We start from the raw sequence: 12,691 nt of genomic DNA on the forward strand, positions 1-12,691 counted from the left end.
AACACAAAAAATATAAATGTTAATATTTTAAAATAAAATAAAATACGCAAACGATCAAGCAGTACGCGAGAGACTTCAAATTTTTGTATAATAGCGGTTATTTTTTACCAGCCGCAGCTGTTTTCAATTTTCTTCTGTCTGACGTGAGAATAAACACAACTGGCCTTGACATTGCTCCATTACATGCGAGTTTACTTCACCCATTACGCTAGTCGTAGTTCATCGCTTTTGAATATTTCAAATTAGTTTATTTTTCTGAACGTGCAATTTATCGTGTTGTATATATCGCTCACTCCTTTCAACAACGTCATATATAAAAAAAACTTGATTTTTCAGGAGATCGTTCTTCAAGTTTAAAAATATAACGAAATGCATTAAAAATAAATTTCAAGACACCTATTGAACTTTTTGGTGTGCAACAGATCTTTTTAGGTTAAACCTGAATGTTTTTTTTTTCCATTTGAAAAAAATTATTTTATTTAAAAAAAAATTAAATAATACCTTTTCTTCAAAATGCAAAAACAACAGTATCTTCCCTGTAGCGGGTAAATATTAAGTTAAAATATGCCGCTTTTGCTGGGATATAGTACATTTTCTGGGCAATCCGAAAACGCGCACAACTGAAAATTGACGATTTTTGGTATATGACGTTGTTGAAAGGAGTGAGCGAAATAATAACTATTAGTTTAATAAGTTTATCCTCCTCCGTAGTGTAATGGTCAGCATGCTCGGTTACTGTTCTGGAGGTCCCGGGTTCGATTCCTAGGGGAGAGGGTCAAATAAAGATACATAAGTGATTTTTCTCACTCTAATATTTATTCAATATTACCCTGGACTGGTACTTGAAGTGGAGGGTTGACCACCTTTCCTTCATTTGTTAACGTTCATGATAACACTGCGTTTGTATGATGCAGCGCCGTATACACCATTGGGTGCGGATAAGGGTTAGAAGAAGATTTGAGATCTAACTTAGCGTCAAATCTTAATTCATGTACATTATATGGATCACTCTTTCTTGATTTTTACATATTTCCACCAATAATTTATATCTACTGGCCATTTTACTTCGAATTTAGTCACATTGTTTACAGAAACATTTAAATGTCAAATGTTTCATACAGTTCTTTAACTAACTTTAAGCAAAAATGTCCAATTGTCACTTGGTCACTTTTGCTTGGCACGAAAATAAACATCAATGCATTTTGTCATTTTTAACAAGTCAATATATTACCGTCAATATATCCTTACAAGTTTAAAATCGCTTTGGGATTTTTCAGGGCAATATTGATATTCAATAATTACTTTTTTGTTAAAAATGCACTTGGGCACTTTCTCCTGTATGACTACGATATAAGTTTATATACCAAAATAATGAAATTTGCTTTCTCTCATTGTCACATGTTTTATGTAACACACATTTTGTTCTGGTTTTTTTTTCGAGATGTCGTTCTTCGCCAAGCTAAATATAACGCGTGAAGCCAAGCGGAACACGGTTTAGTCGGTTATTTCTGAATAGATTCTTTCTGAAGCCGGATTTTCGTCGTCCACGTGATTCGTATTTTCGGCCAGAGTGTTTTGTTTTTGAGTGGCTAGTTTGATTGTTTGTGCCCTTGTACTAATTTATGGTGCCATCACACTAAGCCGAATAAAACAGCTGCCCGAGTAACAAACTAGCAACGCCTGAAATAAATCAATTCGCAATGTATTTTTCTAGATACTAACTAACTAACTAACCATTACGCCGCTTCCCCGCAGGAGTATGCAGAGAGAATCGATCGTCACACCACTCTGTCTTTACAAACATTCTTCGCCTATTCTACATTCATGCATCTCCTCATATATACTGGAAGATTATTACGACTCCTGACCCGGCCGCTTTCAAGTATTTGACATACCTGACTGTGCAAAGTTTTTCTCGGTCTTCCTCTGCTTCTTTTTCCAATTTCATTCGCTTCATAATTTTTTTCAACCGTTCTTTCCATACTCATACGTTCCTCATGTCCAAACCACCTCAACACACCTTTGTTAATTTTTCTAGATACTAGATACTTATATCGTATTCTGTACATATCCGATTGTATTTCTAATAGAAATAGTAATATTTACTAAGTAAAACATTAATTAAAATGGATTTTATACATTTTAAAATAAAGACCGAGAAAAACTTTCTATCAATGCTATTACTAATCAAATCTGTAAAAAAATATACTTCAAGAGATAATATCCGTAGGTTTAAAGTAAAGAATTATAAATACGAAATTGCAAATTTGTAAACGATCAATGTAAAACTTGGCACGATCAGTTATGTCAAATACTTGAAAGCGGTCAAGTTAGGAGTCGAAATGATCGGCGGGTATGTATGAGGAGAAACATGAATGTGGAAGAGACGAAAAATGTTTGCAAAGACATTTTCTTGTGGCGTTCTATTCTCTCTGCCTACCGCTGCAGAGAAGCGGCGTGATGGTTAGTTAGTTAGTCATTTTTAAAATCTACAAACGACGTCGTTTTATGTAATAATTTCACGCCTTTTCTACAATATATATTTTTCACTTTTGAAGGATAATAAAAGAATGTAATTATTTCCCTGTGTGCAGACATACTGCATACCATTTTGAAATATTTCTATATAACGTGCTCTGAATCCTTTTATTTCCAATTTCGTATAAAAAAAGTACCGCTTGTTTTGTGCCTGGAAAACAAAAGCTCGCGACACGATTATAACGGCGGGTATTGTGTTTGAGCTCTGAAATGAAAATTCCCGCCAAACTTATTGTACGATTCCTCTACAGATTTTTTTCATTTTTCCCATTTAATAAGCTCTAGATAAATTCTCCACCCTTTGTCTTCTTACGAATCTTGAATGTTCTGTATCTGGGTGTGATTTCTCACACTCGGCGCGATGCAAAGTCTACTACTGTGTTTCGCTTATTAATGAGCGGGACAAATCGTGCGCCAAACGTCTTCGGTAACCATTTTTATTCTTGGCGAATGTGTTGCATGATTCAATCGAAATGCGACCACTCAACCAGCTCTAGTTAACCATATTTTTTTGTATCGCCCGATGTGATGGTACATTTGTGTGATTGGCTGTGGCGTGCGTATTATATTATATAATACAACGCGTGTCCTGTTCGCTGGTGACGGTGCGGCAATTTCGTCAATTGAGTGACCGTGATTCACGGCAAAAATATTCTGCGGAATATGTACAGTGGTGGCCAAATGTATTAGGCACCCTGTACAAAATTATTTTATGTCTTTCAATACTTCGACTCTTGGAATTCTCGCAATCTTTTCGGGTTGTATCGTATTTTGATGGATTTCAATGATTATATTAACTGGAGAGCATTGTTCCACATATAAAACTGACCCTTGAAATTAGTAAAAAGAGAGTTTTTGAATAAACCACGCCCTAACTGTCATAGGTTGAGCAGATAATAAGTAGTATGTAAAATCCATCAAAATACGATACAATCCGAAAAGATTGCGAGAATTCCAAGAGTCGCATTATTTAAAGACATAAACCAATTCTAGGGGGTGCCTAATACATTTGGCCACCACTGTATTTGAGTATTAGTACAGGAATGTATAGTAAATAGTTTGTAATTAGAGTAATTTCTCAATCGGAATCTTCTGCCAATTTTTTTTAAAAGTATCCATCGCTCCAATTCACGTAAATCAATCTAATCCTCCCAGAGAATAATAACAAGTTAATGACGATTTCGAAAACGACAATTGTTTTCATCTTCTGGTACAATTTAAAACTAACGAATAAAAATATAATTAGATGCATATATAGGTTTATAAATATAGGTAGGGGGGTTAAGGAACAACATTTTTTGTATAAGGAAACATTGATAATAATGGTGACGTATTTTGAAACAGTATATTATTAATTATTGTATTATCTGAATTTAAATTTTTATGTATTTCTAAATTTTCTAAATTATTCATGACTTGACCTTTATTTGTAACAGAGTGATTTAAGTGTATGAGAGTCAAATGAGTGGTTAGTTTCCATGATATGATTTGCAAATTCCGAAAAATAGTTACTTGTTAGACCACGACGATGTTCTCTAATTCTAATTCTTAGACTTCTCGCAGTTTGGCCAATATATTTTTTCTCGTATTAAATAAGTTAAGTGGTATTTTTATTTTGGGTTTCTTATCCAACACTTATGTTTTTGCATAAGCGATCTCTTGGCAACCTACGATATGTTTTAATTTGTTAACAGATCATTTGATATACTCTATTTTGCTGTCTCCAGTTCCCAGATATACGAATTTTTATTAATTTTTCGTCTCTTAAATGCGAATTTTTAATTGCGCTTAGTTTGTTAAAATGCTAATTTCTTGTAAGAAAGCATAAAACGTGGCTCATGTTTCTTGAAGAAGTTTTAATTATAAAAAATATTTTGTGCTAAAAGTAAAGTTTTGTTTTATAAATTATTTAAGGAAACTCAACATTAAAAAGTTTTGTATGTGCCCAAAAGTTATATGTTAATGTAATTTATTAACTTAAAGTCCTAAACGGCCCTCTCTTGTACGTCTGTGCCACTCGAAATTAATGCAAACTTTTTTAAAAACATGATCACAAAACCTTTTCTGCCATTTATTATTATTATCATACAAATATATATATATATATATATATATATATATATATATATATATATATATATATATATATATATATATATATATATATATATATATATATATATATATATATATATATATATATATATATATATATATATATATATATATATATATATATATATATATATATTTATACATATACATATATAAGCTTAACGTATTTTTTAATTTTACATCAATGTTTTATATCCAGATTCACACGGAATTTACGCATTGACACACGTGTTAACATTAAAAATAACACTCGGAGATTCTCCAGAGTCCTATAAAGGGTTAACTGTTTTTAATGCTTTGTATATCTCCATTATAATTTTGATATTGCGTAATTTTACTCTCAAAAACTGGGCTTGTATTACATATTAAAATACTCCTTGAAATTTCCTTGAAACTTTTGTAAGGGTTCTTTTACGTGGCGTAATAATTTATACCGGACTTGGGTTTTGTTAATTGCCATACTTGTTTTATAAATCCAAAAGGTTTTCTCATAATATTTGTAAATTGTAATTTATTTTCCAAAAATGATATTCTGTCTTTGTAAAGTAAATAATTATTATGGCTTCGAATCCATTGTTCAGCCGAATCTCTCTCTCTCTCTCTTCCTTGTATTTTAATTATTGCCTTTTCACTCTCAATTTCGTGACCATGAATTTTCTTTTTCTAAATAACAAAATAAATAAATCTTTTTATCCGCCTCCATAGTGTAATGGTCAGCACGCTCGGCTACCGTTCTGGAGGTCCCGGGTTCGATTCCCAAGGGGGGTAAAATAAATATAAGTGATTTTTTCACTGTAATATTTATTCAATATTATCCTGGACTGGTACCTGATACCTGAAGCGGAGGGCTGATCACCTTTCCTTCATGTGTAAACGATCAAGATAACACTGCGTTTATATGACGCAGTGCCCTGTGCACCATTGGGGTGCGGATAAGGGTTTTATTATTATTATTATTATTAAATAACAAAATAAATACAAATAATTTCTCGGTGTGTAAAAAACCGTTTGAAGGCCCGAGGAACAAATATGATAAATTATTTTACGTCACAATATGCCGGGAAGTTTTTCCTATTGTTGGCGAAACTTTTTCAAAACTTGTATCCTCGCTATCCAATGTCGGTGATGATTTTTTTGTTTGTAACTTTTGTTATTGGTTAGTTTACAAATGAAAGTTTATTTCCTTTGATAAGCGATACAAGGATATCCGATTACCCTTTTCTTTTATTCTCCTAACGTTTGTTCGATTTTTTGGTTATATACTTATACTTTTTTTCTTTTGTTTTTAGTATGGTATTCGGATTGTTATTTGCTCACCAATAACTTTCTTATTCGGTGACGTGATCTCATCCAATGCTTCTCATTTCATATAACTAATAAACTTTGCTTTATTACGAGCCACGTATACTTTAATGTCTGCGGGAAGTATCTTCCGCCTCATTCGGTAAAAGGGTTTTACTTCAAAACTTGTCCATATCTTCAATTAACTTGTCTATAAACGAAGTTACGCCATGGTTTCATTATCTTTCTTTTATTTTTTCTTTCTCCTTTCACCCTTTCTTCACATAAGTTAATAGTTTGTTTGAATAAAATGTTATTTACTACCTCAATTTTCTTTGGAGTTTTTTTCCTTACCCTTATGTTAAATAAAATTTAATCCTTCAGATCACTGAAGCCTTATTTGTTATTTTTAAATTGGCGTTTACTATCTCGAACTACGTTATTTTTCCCATTTTTTTTCAAACCCTCCTCTCTCTTGAGCGCATTGAGCACTGCATCGTACCGTCGCAATGTTATCTTGGTCGTTCATACATTAGCTTTGAGTACCAGTCCAGGTGATATTAAATAAACATTACAATGAAAAATCACTTATATTTATTTGACATTCCTGGAAATCGAATCCGGTACCTCCGGCACGCTAACCAAGTGTGCTAAACACTACTCTGCAGGGTTAAATATTTTTAAATTATGACACTTTCATTTTAAGGATAGCAATAAAAAACTAAATTTTTCTAACACTTAAATAATTTTCACCCTAAGAAGTCTTGTTGTATTTAATAAATAAAATTTTGAAAAATAATTATGTAACAAAAAAAACATATTTATGTTAAAAGAATAGTGTATTTGTTGATAGAAAAATATTTTGCGTTTGATGTCGCATTTAAAAGAAATACATTATTTTAGTTCGTGAAGTTCCGTTTCTATAATATATACAGTGACGCTTTCTAGTCGTATTTTTTTTTAAATTATGAAAAATAAGATTTTCTCTACTTTTTCTTGTTTATTATAGATCCAGATCGAAATCCTTCTTTTAAACCATCACTTTTCCTTCCTCGAGACGGTTATATGTTTTTTTTTTCGCTTTTTTTCCTCTCGCTTTTAAATTGCTCCGGAGAAATTCGGACAAAGAAAATTTTCTCGTCTAGAATATAAATGTCGCTACAAAAACTTACGACTCTCCGGCACTCGACTCGTCGAATCATAAGCACCCCATTTCTTCTTGCTTGCCGTTCATCTCTGCTTATTACACTCCCGTGTCTTACTTATTACAGCATCATACATGTTAAGGAAGTAATAAATTTGTTCCTGCTCTCGGATATTAGTTTATTTTCTGTGTGAAGAGATCCTGGAGATTTGTTGCTGCGGATGAACTTGCTACGAGTAACTGTGAAATTTTGCAATTTCGCGAATTCACAGATGTCTGTACATTATTAATGTACGTCTGTCAGCTGCTCCAAAAATGTTTACATTGCTTTTTCTGCAACTTTCTATTTCCTTAATTGCTTTTTTTTGTAATATACCTTTTATATTATGTTACGTGAGTCAGTATTAAAAATCTTCTACTTCTAACCCTTATCCGCACCAGCATAGGGCACGGCATCGTATAGCAGCAGTGTCATCTTGATAGTTAAATACACGAGAGAAAGGTGATCAGCATTCCGCTGCAGGTACCAGTCCAGGGTAATATGAAATAAATATAAGGCTGAAAAATCACTAATATTTATTTTGACCCTCTTGGAAATCGAACCCAGGACCTCCAGCATGGTGGCCTATCGCGCGCTAGTCACTACAATATGGAGGCGGACAGTTTTCAAAATACCTGTATAATATTCTTATACTGTACATTTTTTCTACCTCCGTGGTGTTATGGTTAGAACGTTTAGCTACCGTACTGTAGGTTTGATTTCCAGGGGGAGATGAAATAAATATTTGTGATTTTACAATCTTATAGTGATTTAATATTACCCTGGACTTGTCCCTGAACCGCTGAAATGATCACCTTACCTTCGTGTAAGTAACGATCATGATTAAGATAACACCGCGTCAATACGATGCAGTGTCCTTTGCACCATTGGGTGCGGATAAGGGTTAGAAAGAAGTACATTTTTAGCAACTATTTTTCATATTTTGATCGAACTCTCTCCGTTCAGATTCTAACAACACTCTCATTTCGAATCAAATTAGCATGATAACTATTCGTATGAACAACAGACTAATTGATTTTTTCTCTGCGCTCGCCTTGCTATCGAAATAACTTAATTTTACATAAAATGGGCAATCCCTCAGGGTTTTCGAGTTCCTTGTTTTACCAGCCGCGGTCGTTTATTGAACATAGTCACGTAATATCAATATTTCAGCTAACTAAGCAATATGAGCCTCAATGAATACCGAATGCGCGAATATTGTTAGCAATTCATATTCTTTGTTGTATTTATTGGACGAAATAACTGTAATATTTCTGGTCGTGTAATGCAGCAGTGTAATATGTGATTTACGAAAATGTTACATCTTTCGCAATAACTGCAGAATTTGATTATAAACAGTGTTATTTTATTACAACCTAAATTGTGCTTGTGTCCTGGTTACACAGCAGAAAATTAATCGTTTTTGATGTTTTTTTATATAATTTAGCAATCTTTCCTTATCCAACGTTTTCGCTTTTTCTCGGTCAAATACATAAAAAAATATCTTACTTATATGCGCTCTACACTCGTTTCTCTGTCGATTTCTTATTGTCACCGCTCTAAAAATAACTTGGATGGATTCTGTATCTGTTCTGTAAGGGGGATTTAATATTTATCGAAACACTTTGAACTGGTTCAAAATACCGAACGAATGAGGAACAGCGATCTACAAACGAAATATTCTCATAATTGAATCTTGCATTATAATTGTAGTTTAGTAAAGAAGTTTAAAAAAGCTTAGGCTTTTTGTCTCATTATTTGCGGTTTCGTACCAAGAGGAAATAGTTCCCTCAATCTGACCATAATCTCATAATAATTCACATAACCCAGCAATTAAATCACATGTTTTCTTTGACAAATATGTTGTAAGGAATATACATTACTATAGGTTGAGTTGTTATAACCGTATCATTTTATTATAAATTATGGTAGCTCTCAAGCTTTGATTACAGCTTTATCCGAAAATGTATGTCACTAAATACAAAATTATAATATTTATTAATGTCGTTATAAAAGTGGTTCACTTTCTTTACTTATAACCCTTATCCACACCCAATGGTGCATAGGGCACTGCATCGAATTGACGCAGTGTTATCTTGATCATTATTTACATGAAGGCAAGGTGATCACTCTTGCGCATCAGGCACCAGTCCAGGGTAATATTAAATAAATATTACAATGTAAAATCACTAATATTTATTTTCACCCCCCCTGGGAATCGAACCCGGGACCTCCAGCACGATAGCTAAACACGCTGACCACTGCACCACGGAGGCGGACATTTTCACGGACATTTCCACGGAGGCGGTTCACTTTCTAATTACCCATAATATTGACGGCCGTGATGTATCGAAATACACATTAACAAGCGTCTCTCAATTTCGATGTCTTTATCACTCTTCCATTAAATGATCTTCTTATGTCATATTTATCATCTGCGTGTTCGTTTATTTGTTTTATCTAGCTCGTATCTTGAAGTCGCGCGTCAATGTGAAGTGAATTATACGGGTGACTTCAGTTCAATATCTCTGGTCTGTGTTGAATTTAAAAATCATCTTTAGTTGGATTATCAAAATTATAAATAATTATGGTCCATAGTAACGTTATCTCCACAGCAATTTTTTTTTGTATAATGTTTGAATATTGATAGCTAACAAGTGTACAATAGTGACAGTATAAATGTATTTATTTATTTATATCGTCATACACATAATTACAAGTCATACCTACCATATGTGCCCTCACTGAGTTTTCCCGTGCCTAGGGCACATTTTACAATACTTATTTATAAAACTAGATAAAATTAATTATTTATGACATGCAATCAAATACAACATGGCCGAGTGAAGATCTGTCTGCATTTATTATTCATTCATGAATTACTCTTTTGTGTTCAGTTATTTTTTTTAATGACATTTTTCTTTTTAAATGTAAAATGCTTAAGTTTTAAATCTCACTGCTAGTTTAAGAGTATTTGGTTCATTTGTATATTTTTTCCTTCTTGTGTATCTGTTTTTCTGAATCATATTCATACTTCGTTATTTATAGTCGTTAATTCATATTTAGTCAACTAATTTTTGCATCCATTTTCCGTTGATTATGTATTCTGGCCTTCTTCTTGTAGGTACGATACGATCGTGATATTATCACGTTGCTTCCCGTATTTAACGCTGAATTAAGGATCACTGAAAGGTACCTAGTTCCTTCTTGTAATATTTTATTACCGGCTTTCCTTCTAAATAATTACCTAATCTCTTGTTTTCCGGTTCATTATTTATTTATATCTACTGCGTTAAATTAGTCACTAATTCGTTCAAGAAGTTTTTGTTCAGAAGACAGGTAAAACAAATTTCATGAATTTCTATATTATATTTTTGTTGAAGTTCATTATTTTTTCTGTTCTTAGTTATTTTTACTTTTGCTATTAGTTGAAAATACTTGTATCCCCTCCCACCTTCCCTGCAATTATTTACTTGAAAATGCTGTATTGAATAAAATCAACTCCTCTCAATTTCTTCGATCCCGAGGATTTTTCTACAAGGGCTGACTTTGAAAATAAGTGTCTGGGGTTGACTCGTATATCCCCTCTTTATAGCGACAGCTCCTGAAGTACGGTTTATCGCATAAAAAAAGACTTCAGCGTGATTCGCATAAAAAATCTTATTTTATATTATCAATCTGCTTACGTTAGTTTAAACCATTTCGATAAGCAGCAAATTATTTACGTATTTTTGTTCATAAATTAGGGTCGTTTCTTACGAGTTCTCGTTCCTTGACGATATAATCGTTCAATACAAATGTACATTAGACAATTTATTTTTTTCCTCTAGTATCCAATCTCTTAATAGCGTCTGTCCAGAAAAAAATATGAGTCCGATTCCGTTATTTACTGACCACAGCCTTCTATTTGTGAATTGCTCTTAGACTGAATTAGCTTAAATTTTATTTATTTGCATATTCATCAAGGAATTTCTTGGTGTCTTATAGGACAATAGCACAGAAATGACCGTCTCTTTCCGATGTTATCGGAGGTAATATAGATTTATTGTCGTCTCTCGTTTCGGCTTAAGAGAGTAAACTAACTGGTTCACTGAGGGTTAAGGCGCCAGTTTTGCGACTCATAATATGCCGGAGTCGTAATTTTTTAGTGTGCTTTGGAAAATTTTATTTCTTTCCGGACTATTTCTTACCTTCGTTACTCAAAATCATTATGCTAATGGCACGCAATTATTTTACTACTGTTTCCGAATTCTTACTACCTACGATTCGTGTGCCTTTTCAAAACATGCTACTTTTTTCTTTTCAAAACATTGTTACTCATATTTTAAAAAAGAAATTGTTTTCAAATTTGCTGTACAAAGTACGAAGATTTTCAGGAAAAAAATCATTTTAGGGCTACCCTATGTTTTAATTTATTTTTCAGCAAAGATACTCGTACGTTTGCCGTAGAAAATACGATAAGATTTTTCTTGTTTAGTTTGACGATTGTACAATTTTTTATTATTATTTTACGGTCTTAGATGCATTTGGCTACCATTCTGGAGGTCCCAGGATCGATTATCTGGGGAGTCAAAATAAATATAAGTGTTTTTTACTCTCATGTTTATAATTCATTACCCTGAATAGGAACCTGAATTAGTCACCTTGCCTTAATGTTATCAACGATCAATCTAACATTGCATCAATTTGATGCAGTGCCCTATGCACCATTCGATGAATAGGGGTTAAAAGAAGAAGGATGCTAAACTCACCTTAGTATGACATTATTTTGATGTTATGTTTTCTAGTATGTTTTTTGTTTGTTTTTAAATATTTTATACATTGCTTACTCCTGTAGAATTTTAGGATTTTGTGTGTATAAAAAAATCCCAATACAGTGATATTTTTCACTCAGCTTCGCTGAACTCTCGTTTTGATCTTGGGAATGAAAGCGCCGTAGTCTCCAGATTTGCATGAAAACAGACTTACTGAGATTTAAGGGCAGAAGTCTGAACCGTTTCGCTTTGTAGTGAATTTCAACATTAAACCTCCCGAGGCGTTTTCATCCCCTGCGCCCGCCTCGTGAAGCCTGCAGGGATGAACAAGGTTATCAAAATGCCAGAATATTAAGCGAACTTGTAAATTGATTTCGATTTAAATTTCGCGAGACCTTTGTTCCTTCGTAATTAAAATTACTTCTTTAAAAATAGATTTTCCCTCCTGGTATTTATGTTTACTCAAATTTATTTATTTTTGTGAAGTTTTATCATTCGACGTATAATGTACTCCTTAATCTGTTTTAAGGAATGCTATTTTTAACTTCAAACACCATTGATCCATTTATCTTATTTATTATTTATTGCTCATCACGTTTATCGTATTAGTTATTACGTGTCACGTTTGAATAGATTTTTATTTTTGTATTTTTAATTGAAAAAATAATTTTTATGAAAAATATTACGTATGAAACATTTCGTTTCGTTGTATATGCTTTTTTATTGTTATTTGTTTTGTAGCAATTCGTATGAGAATTGTTCACGTTGACAATTTTTAGAAATGCTTACAATAATAATAAGTAATTGTTGAAACATTTA

General features: G+C 32.7%; 1 protein-coding gene across 1 annotated transcript in view; it reads left to right on the plus strand.

Annotated features, from left to right (window-relative positions):
* sima (HIF-1 transcription factor component sima) overlaps nucleotides 1–12,691 on the plus strand; it is a 310,255-nt gene that overhangs the window by 207,117 nt on the left and 90,447 nt on the right. The gene's annotated exons all lie outside the window — the stretch shown is intronic.

This window comes from Brachycentrus maculatus, unplaced genomic scaffold (genome assembly GCF_059751285.1).
Source record: "Brachycentrus maculatus isolate JH-2025_06_01 unplaced genomic scaffold, ASM5975128v1 h1tg000598l, whole genome shotgun sequence".
Lineage (NCBI taxonomy): Eukaryota > Metazoa > Arthropoda > Insecta > Trichoptera > Brachycentridae > Brachycentrus > Brachycentrus maculatus.